Source organism: Osmerus eperlanus, chromosome 23 (genome assembly GCF_963692335.1).
Source record: "Osmerus eperlanus chromosome 23, fOsmEpe2.1, whole genome shotgun sequence".
Taxonomy (NCBI): domain Eukaryota; kingdom Metazoa; phylum Chordata; class Actinopteri; order Osmeriformes; family Osmeridae; genus Osmerus; species Osmerus eperlanus.
In genome coordinates, this window is record NC_085040.1 from 10971763 (window position 1) to 10981762 (window position 10000).

The 10000-nt window shown below is 40.0% G+C and overlaps 3 non-coding genes across 3 annotated transcripts; all 3 read left to right on the forward strand.

The window, feature by feature from the left end:
- Positions 1 to 8740: 8740 nt before the first annotated feature.
- trnal-cag (transfer RNA leucine (anticodon CAG)) lies at positions 8741 to 8823 on the forward strand. The gene has a single exon. It is a non-coding gene; the product is annotated as a tRNA-Leu (tRNA).
- Positions 8824 to 9263: 440 nt separating this feature from the next.
- Positions 9264 to 9345, forward strand: trnas-aga (transfer RNA serine (anticodon AGA)). Its single transcript has one exon. It is a non-coding gene; the product is annotated as a tRNA-Ser (tRNA).
- Positions 9346 to 9604: 259 nt separating this feature from the next.
- On the forward strand, positions 9605 to 9687 carry trnal-cag (transfer RNA leucine (anticodon CAG)). The gene has a single exon. It is a non-coding gene; the product is annotated as a tRNA-Leu (tRNA).
- The last annotated feature ends 313 nt before the right edge of the window (positions 9688 to 10000 follow it).

The following is a 10000-nucleotide window of genomic DNA, read 5'->3' on the forward strand; positions in this document are numbered from 1 at the left end:
ATTGTAACCGCCATCTCTTGACTATTCAAATCTACACAGTGCCGCTTGAATTTCCGCCATTACACTTGGTGGCCAGTACGGGGATCCTCATTGGTCTACGGCGTTCAGCAGGCGGCTCCCCTCTGCGAATTGATCTTCCGGCAAACAGCCGCCTTTCCTTCCGCCATGCGTGAGACAGCAGGGCCAGGGGGGGCGCCCGTTGGACGTTTTGTGGCTGACGCGGGGTCTTCAAAAGAACCGGTGAGATATTCTTTTGGTTACTGTGTGATATTGAGTTGTCTAAATGTGTGTTTTTTAGGCTATTGTCAATAATTCGGTTAAGTAAGTAATTGGGCAGAGGTAAAACTGTCCTGTACGTGTAAAGTCGTACGAATTAATAAGGTAAGGTTGTTGAACCTACCTTTTACGTGAAAGTCGTAAAAAAAATGTCTGCAGAAGTGTGTCGACGGACACACATAGAGGTAGTGTTGTTGACGAACAAACACATAGAGGGAGATAAATTCACATGTTATATCGTGTTATGTGTCTTTTTGAGACCCTAAGGATTAGAATATGTTGGGTTAGTGATAGTTTGAGAAATTGTATTGGCATTGGTGCAGTTCTTATTTATTAACGGCCTAAACGTGATTCTAAGTCCCGAGAGAAAAGTATACTTGTGAGGAAATCAGCTGTGTGAGTGAGTGTTTACAAAGGGTTTGAGTCCCTGAAGGTGGAGAACAAAGAAAAGAAAAAGTTTAGGAAGTATAGGCCTGTGAAATTTCAAAGTAGAGGTTTTAAGTTTGCAACACGCGTGTTCATTTTTGTTTTATGTTTTTTGAGGTTAAAAGAAGTATGAGTAACTAATGGTGTCTATTATTCAAGCTATATACAAATTACAAAAATCAAAATTTTAATTACTTTTCGAAATTTTAATTATTTTTCGGTTTGAATATTTGTAATTTAAGATTGTGCAGTTATTTTCATTGAAAGTTGGGAAGTCGGAATTTAATTGTTTTTAGAAAAGAAAAGGGGTAATTGTGTCTTTATTTTCCATTGTTGGTTATCGTTTATGGATTGTAATTCTGAAAATGAATGGTCTGGAGACAGAATTGACCTGTCCAAACATCGATTACATGAAGCAAAAGTATGGTAACGATAGTTTATTGCAAATGCAAATATGGATTGATAAATGTGGATTTTCGAGTGTGGAGTCGTTTTGTTTTAAGGACCTTATTGTATTGCGAAATGGGTTCGTGGAGAGAAATAGATACACAATTTTTTTTTTTTTGAAGTGGAGAAAAGAATAGATTTTAGCCTGATTGGAGAGCTTTTTTTCTGATTGGATGGAGATAGGTAGAGGGATAAAGAAATATTAGGACAGAATAGTGTGGGGAATTTTTCATCTATTTCCCCACAGATTCACGATTGAGATTTTCTGGCTGTTCCGCAAACAAATTTCGCCTCATCCGCAGCCAGGGGTGTTGCGGCAGGATGCGCGGGCGCATGAGGGTTTGCGGGAATGCGAGAACAGAATACGAAGAGGTCAGACATTTGCCATTTCTTCTGACAGCCGGTTATATCTAGGAAAAGTCAAGAAAGTAGGATCCTGGAATGTTTTTTATAGATTTGCTTTGGATTCCCGCAAAGATTGAAGCTTGTGCCTTGACTTGCAATTGCCATTGTGTTTCCAAGAAGGAAAGGTTAAAGTCCTCTCCGGAACAAAGGGTTTGAGTCCCTGTTGTGTTTGGAATAAGCGTGTTGTGGGCTATGGTCAAAGCTGATGCAGAGCGTGTTGACATGCTGTTGAAAAAACATGTAGGCCAACACGAATTGCTAGGTAAGGTCAATCCAAAATGCGTGCTTTAATTGTGGGAATTTGAGCAAAATGTACGTGAATGTCCGGAGATGTGTCATCTTTGTTGAAAGTTTTCTGGAAATTGTGAGCGAACTCTCGCAAAATCAGAGGGGTTCGTGACCGGAAGTTGAGTTTCGAAATGGTGGCGTACAATGTTTATCGGTTATGACACTGTTGGTAGAGGAGAGACGATTGTTTTACAACTCTGTGTTAACCGTTATATGTTTGATGTTAGACTTTACATCGGTCTGATTACCGCCAGAAGGCATTTGTTTTTGAAGACGGAGACATTCTGTTTTGAAAATGCTAATGTTAATTCTTTGACTGAATTCTCCACTTGAAAAGAGGCGCATGCGCTTGAGCCTAGCGGAAGTTGATTCTTTCAGTGAAGCTCATTCTGCGTGCAGTGCCCACACGTGAGTGCAAAAAAATAAAATAAATATCACTCATTTTATTGAGAATTTGACGTTGAATTGTGAAGTATATTGGTTGGGAAAACAGATGTGTGTTTCTGTTTCTTTGTCGAACTTAAGAAAATATTGTGAGTTGCCATACGATTTGGAAATTATGTACAGACCGATTTTCTATATTATGAGCTTGATTCGTTATTGAATAACGCGCTGGAAATTTAGTGTTTGGGTAGGATAATTGGTAAAAGGCCAGTTTTGGCAATAAAAGCGGTATTCATTTGAAGAATTACAATCCCGGGGTTATTGAAACTTTTATAGAAAGTTATGTGTTCAAACGGAAATGTTATGTTGTTTAAGGATTTTTTTTTGTTTATGTCTGGAAATGTTCGATGGTTTTATTTTTAATTTTGTGGGAGTTCACAGATGTTACTGTTGTTTAAAGAAATATGTAAAGGGTTATGAAGAAGTGATTAGAAAGATTGAGCCAGTTGAGACCGAATTGCGTTTGTTGTTAAGGGCAAAGGTGCTACATATGTGTGTTTATTGCTGCTGAGATGATTTGTTGAAATGTGTTGGGTTTGGTGGTATTCATATTTACCTATTTAAATGGACTTGAAGTTGAAGCTTTGTCCAACCAGAATGCTAATACATGGGTAAACTGTCGTCTGACGAGTGATATTAGGTGCATATGTAGATTTCGGAGCCTAATTTTTATGTTGAAATTAAAATGGTACTAATGGTTGATAGACTTGAAAAGATAATCCAGGCTGTGACTGTTGGTTAATGGCTAATGGTGAAAACGTGGAGGAAGTGCATTTTGTTCTGTCCTGAGACAAAGGAGAGTCCAGGAAGTTGAATTTGCAACTATGGCAACGACATTGGCTAACAAACTAACAGACCGACAGGCGGGTACAGGCTAGTAAAGGAATTGCAACTTGATATTTGAGATCCAGGATGAGTAACCGCATGACGCATGCGCAGATGGAAGTTGAGAAATTTACAAAGACGCAAATTTAGAGAAATAGATACATTTGGAGCGAATTTTACATATTAATTTGGTTACTTTTGAAATATGTTACGTGATGAGTATTTTGAGACATTTGCTAACAAGGTTTTGTTTGTTTGAGGACATTTTAAATGAGTTTCAGAAATTCCGAGGAAAGGTGGGGGCAAAAAAAAAAAAAGTCTCGTTACGTTGAGTTTTACTGAGGTGATCCCAGAGGGTGTAATTCTGCATAATTATGTGAGTATTAATGGTGAAAGATGTGTCCGTTTAGATGAATTCGAAGTTTGGTGGTTTACAAATGTATGATTTAACATTTGTTCTAAATCCTAGCCAAACAGGGAGGTAGGAGCCTTTCAGACCAGAACTTGTATTTACGAGCGGAAAATCTGTGGTGTGTGATGGTATCCATAAAAATGCAGAAATTAGACCCTGGTTCATAAATTAGTTCTAATTGGATTGGAAAAGTTATACTTTAGCAAAATTAAGTGAATAGCTGGTAAACGCCAACCATCTGTGTTGTTTAAAAGAAATGAAAAAAGGTTGAGAGTTTTTGCTTTGTTCCAGAGCGCGCTGTTTGATGCGAGTTTGAAATGCGCGATTGTTTATTTGAGTTGATTCACTAACAAAGAGTAATTGAGATAGCTGGTAAATATAGGAATATTCAAAGGTGTATACATTACATGCTTTGATAAAACTTTTGAGGTGTTAAAGAATAAGGTTTTGTTTTACGGGTTTATGTTAAATTGTGAATTTAAAGGTTTAAAAGAAAAAGGGAGAGTTTATATTTTCTTTTGTCTTAAGGGCATGGTACAATGTTTTGGGATAAACAGTTAGGCTGTGATGAGGTTGTATCATTATGGTATTGGTTCATAAAGAGGGTTATGATAATTTGGTTTTGAAATAATTTGGGAAGACTCATGAAGTCTGAAAAATTGTGGTGTGATGGTTGTGCTAAGTAGCTTGTTCTGGACTGCAGCCAAAGCAAGTTATGAAGTTCTACCTATCTAACCTATATAGAAATATAGATGGGGTATAAGTTTGGTTAATGGTTACATTAAGAACATTTTATGGTCTATGTTTTATTTTGGAATCATACAGATTAAATTCTGGTTTAGGGTAGTGATGCTAGTTTTCTACATGTCTTGGAAAAAGAGAGAGTTGATTTGGTGAATTTAAATACAGGGAAAAATTAAAAGGGAATCTGAAATTTAAAGGTATTCATTTGAACTGTTCCTAAAGGTTTTTTTTTTGAAGAAAAGATAATAAGAGACTAAAAGTTGAGGTTATTCGTAATTTGGCTGTTTTCTAAAATAGTTTTATTTTATACAAATTGGTTCAAAAGTAGTTTGCTTCAGTGTAAGCTTGTTAATTCATAAAAGGGAAAAGAGTTAAAATATGTACTGATAGTTAAATACATCATTGGTGTTACATATGATTTTGGTAAAGGTATGGAAACAGGAAGTTTCTTAGTTTGATCTAGGACACAACTTGCTGTATGCAAATGTGGAATTCACTCTAACAATTATGATTATTCCACAGGGAAAATGCTAGTGCTGATACTAGCTGGAGCAGTTTCTAGATTGCCTGAATGCATTGATGAACTAAATAGAATGTTTTTGATGTTGATATGTTTACAGGAAGTGATGAGATGATGTTGCTATGTCCGGATGAGCCTAACTTGATACATTTGGGCTTACAGGACTCTTTTGAGGAAAATTGTTGTGTGACCTTGAAACAACATTTGTTATGGATTCTTTAAGGGAAGCGCAGGCTTCTTAGAGAGGAAGAGATGACGTTTAGGAATTTATGACTGACTGATGACTGACTGATCCAAACAGAGAGTGACTATGGGGGTTTTATGGTTTTATGAATTTAGCTTCAGTAGTTTGGATTTGTGATAGGATTGTGAGGGTTTGATATGATATTGCTGAGTTGAAAATATTGGACTGTATTTAACCCAGAGTGAGAATTTTGTTTTGTTTGAGTATATTTGATAAGAATTACAGAATACAGCGGACAGATGGAGAAAGGAATGGTGGAATGGAGATTCGAACTTGGACTAATCCACAAGAAAATGCGTTTTGGAAAAAGGAAGGATATGAGAATAAAAAATGGAGGTTGTATGGTCTGCATAAAACATTTATCTTGAGATTTTGCTAAGTTAACACATGGAAAGATCATGCCTCTACAGTTTGTGTGATATCAAGAAGAATGCATTATTTTAGCATACAAGAGGATTTGTAATGGATGCATAGTCATTTTGTTAATACTTCATATGTGGGACAAGTATTATGAGAAAAGGAATTTAAACACGATAAGCTTCACAGTTAAGGTTAGAGAAACCATTTGGGTATTGATAGATGGATTTTGTAGAGTTCAATTTTTGGAGAAGTGATACTGTTTAATGATTGTTGATGGGAAGAAGTTTTAGACTTCTCAGGGGCTCAGTGATCAAGCTTTTGTTAATTTAGATTATTCTTCGATGGGATTTTTCTTTGAGGTTATGTAAGGATAATGGGTCACACTTGATCGTGGTGAAGGACCTGAAACGCCTGGTAAAACCCAAGGTGGACGGGGCCATACCAGATTCTCCTGACGACTAATCCGGCGGTTAAGATCGAGGGGAGAGCAACGTGGATACACGCTAACCATTGCAAGCGTGCACCTTGTCTGGAGACGGAAGCAGAGGATACGCGTTCTGCGTAGTACCAAGGAAATTTCCGAGCTGTACGTGAAGTGCAGTGTCGTTGAAAGTTGCCCTGAGCAATTTGATCGTCGTTTGCAATCGATTCGACTAGACTACACCGCCACACAGAAGTTTGTCTACAAGCCAACTGAAGATGGCCACTACGGATGCACGACCATGGCATCAGTTCCGACAACCTGGACTTTGTGGTATACGGGGTGCAGTGGGTTTTGTCTTGGAATGGCATTTCTTATTGCTCTTAATGTATTTTTGCTTTTGTATTTGAATAAAAGTATGCATAATTCTGATGATACTATGACAATAGATCCAATTACTTCAACTGTTTCACCTGCAACGTTCCAGATGTTGAAAAGTGATGAGAGAGAGGTTGTAGATGAAATGGAATCGGAGATGGAGTTTAATTCTTGGTATAAGTTAGCAACATATTCAGTAAAACAAGTTTTAGGCGAAGAACACCCACCATGTGTGTATTGCCAGCCACTTAAGGATGTTTCACTGATTATGCCAGCACCATTTAATTCAACTAGTTGTTATGATTTTAATTACCATCGAATTATTTCAGGTGACATTGATAAAACGAGATGTGTGGACAGTAGTCATCTGGTTTTGTTCAGGAATTGTCCAGTCTGTCCCACTAACTGCTATCATTACCAGAGTTCTAGTGCTTGGTATTTAAATTCCAATCTAGGATGTGCAGCAGTACGTCCTATGCTTACTGGACCAATTGAGAACGAGGGTACGGAAGATGTTCTGATTGATTTTGTTATAGTTCCAGGGCAAAAGTTTGAGTGTTTTGAGAAAAGTTCCGATATTGTTAAAACAGTATTCATTGGGGAACTTTAGTGAAGGGAAAGTAAAGATTGGAACTTGTGGACATACTTGGGTGGTAAATCCATACTGTGAGGCGATGCAGCTTAGAGATGTTAATGGGACTTTACACCCTTGTTACAAGTATAGAAGCTCTGTTCGTGTGGATAGTGAGGGAAAACATCATACTCCACCACCTTCTGGCCCATTGGTATATCCAGGACGCGATATAGCTGATATATTTTGGTATTGTGGGGGTAGAATTAGATCACGTTTACCAAAAGGATGGGTGGGAGTGTGTGCTAAGGTGATGTTAGTTAGTAAGACGTTGATTAAGCCTTTAGGAAATGTGACGGTTGATTCAGGCAGACAGAGACGAGCTGCTCCTGTTGGTTCTTTTGATAGTGGAATTTACATAGATGATATTGGAGTACCAAGAGGGGTGCCTACTGAGTTTAAAGCTAGAAATCAGGTAGCTGCAGGACTAGAATCATTCTTTTGCGTACATTGTACGGTTAACAAAAATGTGGATTGGATTAATTATATATATTATAATCAGCAAAGTTTTATTAATTACACTGTTGATGCGATTTCTGGATTATCAGAACAATTGGCTAAGACTTCAGAGATGGCATGGCAAAACAGGATTGCTCTAGACATGTTGTTGGCTGAAAAAGGGGGTGTTTGTGTACTTTTCAATAATACATACAGCAAGTGATGGGTCAGTCACTAAAGCATTATCAAGCATGCGTACTTTGAGATTAGAATTGTCTGAACATTCTGGATTTGATGATTCAAAAGGAGTTTGGTCATGGATTGACGGTTCTTGGGAAATGTTTGGTAAATGGAAGGCAGTTCTTCTGTCTGTTTTGTGTGGAATAGGTGTCATTTTGTTGATACTATTGTTTTTGGCTTGTTGTCTGTTTCCCTGTGTAAGGAAGATTGTGGAAAAGACAATGGCTAAATCATTTGCTGTTCAAATGATGAACTATAGTCCCTTAGAGGATTCTGACTGGGTTCCACCATTTAAGGATGAAGAGGCTACTGTGAGTGATATGTAATTCTCTTGTTATTTTTGGGGTTATGTTTTGATTAAAGGGGGTTACTTTATTTTCTTGCATCCATATCTGTACGGATGTTTTATATTTTTGTATGCTTTTGTATGCCTTTGTTGTTTAAAAAAAAAAAAGTAAGGAATGTAATGGCATTTTTTGATATAGTTACTAAGAATGTATTTTTAATAGACTGAGGTTGTGTTTAAACAAATGGATGTTGCAGTTGGTCTTAAGGTATTTATGGTATTGGTTTATGATGCCTGATTGAGAAGCTAGGGGCACAGAGGTTGGGGGATGTTTGAGTTCTGTGGCCTAAAGGGAGATGGATAGATGGATTCAGTTGATCTAGCAGCCCTGACCTTTTGGCCAAGGAGATTGTGTCCTGTGTCCTGTTTGTGTTTCATTAAGGGTATCTTTACTGTCCTCATTTAGAGAAAGAGCCGTGACATCAAAAGACTTTGGTCACTTGACCTGGGGGGTTATATTGTCTTAACTGTCACTGAGCAGTGCTGACCAATCACAGAGTTCAGAAAAACCATTTGATCTAAAGTTTATATAAGGCAGGGTTTTGGGGTTGTTCTGGATCACTCTGGCGAACGACCTGTGGCTAGCACCTCCTTCGTTATGACTGATCACAAAGTACTTTGTTAAATCATGATCTGTATAAGCAAAATAAATTTATTGTAACCGCCATCTCTTGACTATTCAAATCTACACAGTGCCGCTTGAATTTCCGCCATTACAGTTGATACATTTCTTGTTTTGGGGCCCTGAACCCTCACAGACAGAGACACCGACAAGGAGTGGAACCCTAACCACACTTGAAATACTTGCGCATTCATGGCCGCACCATTAAGGCAGTGGACGCGTTTGCCTTTTGAGGACGTGCTCTGCAAGGTTTGGGCCTAATCTGCTCAAGGAGTCAGGATGGCCGAGTGGTCTAAGGCGCTGCGTTCAGGTCGCAGTCTTTTCTGGAGGCGTGGGTTCGAATCCCACTTCTGACATCCCAAGGGTCTCGCTGTGGGTTCACGGGGCATATTTGATCCTTTGCATTCAAGCGTGGCGGCGCAATTTTTGGGTTGCCATTGTCAAGTCAGCGTAGCGTCGAGATTCCGAGCGAGCTGAAGAAATGGCAAAAGGTGAGGTGAAAACGTTGCAGACTGCCGAGCGGCCAGATGGAGTCGCGACGAGGGACATCCTGCACAAAGCCGCCGTGATGTGCTTTTTGTCATGTGGTGCTTTGATGTGGCCCCTCTCAAGCCAGCGTAGCGTCGGGGTTCCAATTTTCTTTTTGTCATGTGATGCTTTGATGTGGCCCCTCTCAAGCCAGCGTAGCGTCGAGTTTTCAATGTTCTTTTTGTCATGTGGTGCTGTGATGTGGCCTGGCGGCTGTCGGTTGTGTCTACGGTGGGGAACACCTTGGCGTGACAATGCAGAGACCGGTGTAGTCGTGGCCGAGTGGTTAAGGCGATGGACTAGAAATCCATTGGGGTCTCCCTGCGCAGGTTCGAATCCTGCCGACTACGGGGGGCCTTTTTGATCTGAGCGGATGAGATCGAGTTTCTTAGTCGTTCGCAAACGTCAGGGGCTGTCTTCGGTTGCGCTGAGGTTGACACATTTCTTGTTTTGGGGCCCTGAACCCTCACAGACAGAGACACCGACAAGGAGTGGAACCCTAACCACACTTGAAATACTTGCGCATTCATGGCCGCACCATTAAGGCAGTGGACGCGTTTGCCTTTTGAGGACGTGCTCTGCAAGGTTTGAGCCTAATCTGCTCAAGGAGTCAGGATGGCCGAGCGGTCTAAGGCGCTGCGTTCAGGTCGCAGTCTCTTCTGGAGGCGTGGGTTCGAATCCCACTTCTGACATCCCAAGGGTCTCGCTGTGGGTTCACGGGGCGTATTTGATCCTATGCATTCAAGCGTGGCGGCGCAATTTTTGGGTTGCCATTGTCAAGTCAGCGTAGCGTCGAGATTCCGAGCGAGCTGAAGAAATGGCAAAAGGTGAGGTGAAAACGTTGCAGACTGCCGAGCGGCCAGATGGAGTCGCGATGAGGGACATCCTGCACAAAGCCGCTGTGATGTGCATTTTGTCATGTGGTGCTTTGATGTGGCCCCTCTCAAGCCAGCGTAGCGTCGGGGTTCCAATTTTCTTTTTGCCATGTGGTGCTGTGATGTGGCC